The following is a 3109-nucleotide window of genomic DNA, read 5'->3' as shown; positions in this document are numbered from 1 at the left end:
CTCCTGTGTGCCAGGGTGCGTCTCTCTGATAAAGGTAAAACAGAGGGGGAAAGCAATATGGAGTTTCTACTACCTCTTCCTTTGATAAATTCGAAGTTACCATAGTATCTCGTCATCCCTCTCATTGTTACATTGAATAGCCATGTATTACCTCTTGGAATTTAATATTATAGTCAGAGTTTTTCAGGCTTTTGAGCACTAAAGGTCAAGACATGAAATTTTTTAATTTAAAACAGAACTTAGTTTCTTCTGTATAACTTAGAGGAGCTGCCAAATGTTCCCAATAACATTCGGAAAATAAGGGGCTCCATTCCCTAGTAAACAGATTAAGGCTTTGATAATGGAGAATGCTTTCCCTGAGATCGAAAACGTGTTAAAACAGATGTAAAACAATTAAGCAAGGATTTTTTTTTTAACTACATAAGATTTGTTTTGCTGTGAACAAATGAGATGCTTAGTGTCTGTCTCCATCTTTGTATGATGTTCCCTTGGTATAGAGTTTCTCACAATTAATTCAATATCCAACAAATACTATTGAGCATCCACTATGCTAGGCACTCTTCTAGATGCTTTGATCATAGCAATAAACAAAACGGACAAGAATCCCTACTCTCATGGGGAAGAGAAACAAAGAAGGAAAATAAGTAATACATTCTGTGGCTAAAATAAGAAACAGAAGGCTGTGATTTTAGGCAGTGTGACAGAATGACTAGAGAAGGCTCATGAGAAGAAGGTAATGGAGTTACTTGGTAAACTGAAGGACTGGGAAGAAAGTCTATGTGGCTGGAGTAGAAGAGCAGGGTAGTGGGAAATATGTTAGGTAACAATGGCTAGAGCATCGAGAACCTTGTGGGTTATTGCAAAGAATTTCACTTTGAGCAGAGGAGTGGCAGGATCTAACAATGTTATAATATCACTTTGGATGCTGTCTTGATAATAGATTGAAAGAGAGAGTGAAAGTAGGAAGATCAGTCAAACTATTGCTGGCTTGGACCAAGATAATAGCAGAAGAGAGAATGAGAAGTGCTCATATTTTGGGCATATCTTAGAGACAGAGCCAACAGGATTTACCAACAGATTGAATATGAAGTGTGAGAGAAAGAGAGAAATCAAGGATCGCTCCTGTAGGTATATAAATCTTAATGATAGAACAGAACACCCAGTTGAAAGCAAATTATACATCGAGAAGAACATGAGAGAAGCAGTGACTTGTTCCTGTGGCTCACATAAGAAGGCCCAGTACTGCGGTATTGGTTTTGTGGATGGAGAAGGAGTGGAGGAGACAAGGGGGTTTTGTTATAGATAGGGTACAGAGGCGGGAGATGAAGCAGGGAAGGGGGGCACTCAAAGTCTCAGGTTTCTGTCCAGGACTTACTTCAGAAGGATAAGAAAATGAAAGGGTATTAGGACTTTGTTAATAAAGCCAGCTCTTCAACACTGGGATTTTCCCAAAGACTGAAATATAGGCTAGCTTACATCCATGGGAGAAAGAATCAGAATCGTATAGCTGGAAAAGAATTCTGAGATCAGCTAGGCTAACCTCATTTTATTGATATGGGAACAAAACTGGAAAAATTAAGTGTTTTGCCTCAAATTATACTCCCGGTTAGTGGCAGACTAGTGACAGAACTGGAGTTTTCTGTTCCCATGTTGCTCCTTTTTCTGCTGTGGCACTGTAAGAATCCCACTAATGTGAATCCAGCCCTTTTCTAATGCAGTTGTTCTGAAAGCTGTCCACGTCCCCTACTAAGTACTCCCCTTTTCAGTGCTATTTCAATTCTTTGAATTACAGCACAGAGAAAGCCTCAATTAGGTGCTCTTTTTAAGAGTTATAATTTGCCATCATATCAAGAAGGGTGCATTCCAGAATCCACAATCTGCGGACAGTTTCAGCAGTAACAATGCATAGCAGTATGTAAGTTTTGAATACAAATCCCTAAATCCAGAGACTTTGAATTAACATCTGTTTTCTAGGAGTTCCTGGACTTCTGGAGCTTTTATTAAAGAATCCAGACATGGAGTGCCTGGGTGGCTCAGTGGGTTAGAGCCTCTGCTTTCGGCTCAGGTCAGGATCTCATCTCAGGGTCCTGGGAGTGAGCCCTGCATCGGGCTTTCTGCTCAGCAGGGAGCCTGCTTCCCCCTCTCTCTCTGCCTGCCTCTCTGCCTACTTGTGATCTCTGTCAAACAAATAAATAAAATATTAAAAAAAAAAGAATCCAGACTTTGCAGCTATAGTTCTCCAGACATTGCTTTTGATAAGACTGATACTATATTACTTAATAGAGATATTTCCCCTTGCAGTTGCTTTCTCAGTGAAGAAAATCAATTAGGGAGTTACTTATGTCTTAACAACTATTTTTTATTAATTTAGGATTAAAATTTCTTTTATAGAAAGTGATAAGGTGTGATTCTTGGCTAATTTCATGGCTCTGTGGGTCTTAGGTTTCTCATCTGAAAATGGAGGAATTGGGTGGCCACCTGGGTGGCCCAGTCGGTTGGGTGTCTGCTGTTGGCTCAGGTCATGATCCCGGCATGCTGGGATGGAGCCCCACATTAGGCACCCTGCTCAGTGGAGAGTCTGCTTCTCCCTTCCCTCTGCCCCTGCCCCCTGCTTGTTCTCTCTCTCTCTCTCTCTCAAATAAATAAATAAAATCTTTTAAGAAATGAGGGGCGCCTGGGTGGCTCAGTGGGTTAAAGCCTCTGCCTTCGGCTCAGGTCATGATCTCAGGGTCCTGGGATCGAGCCCCGCATCCGTCGGGCTCTCTGCTCAGCAGGGAGCCTGCCTCCCCCTCTCTCTCTGCCTGCCTCTCTGCCTACTTGTGATTTCTATCTGTCAAAAAAAAAAAAAAAAAAACTTAAAAAAAAAATCTTTTAAGAAATGAAAATGTAAGAATTGGACTAGCTGATTTTCAAAGTGTCTTTCAGTCCTATAGTTTTGTGCCACATAGGCAGAAGGACATATACAAAAATTAAGAGTTGCCCTAGTAGGACAATGGGCATCTTCTTTAAAAATATTTGTATTTATTGTTTTCACTAAAAAACAAAGTAAAAGTTACAATATCGGCATTATATATAATCATCATTAGCATAAAAATAAAATTTCAGCCTA

The sequence above is a fragment of the Mustela nivalis genome (assembly GCF_964662115.1).
Source record: "Mustela nivalis genome assembly, chromosome: 6".
Taxonomy (NCBI): domain Eukaryota; kingdom Metazoa; phylum Chordata; class Mammalia; order Carnivora; family Mustelidae; genus Mustela; species Mustela nivalis.
The sequence above is the reverse complement of the archived record's forward strand: the minus strand, read 5'-3'. Positions refer to the sequence as shown.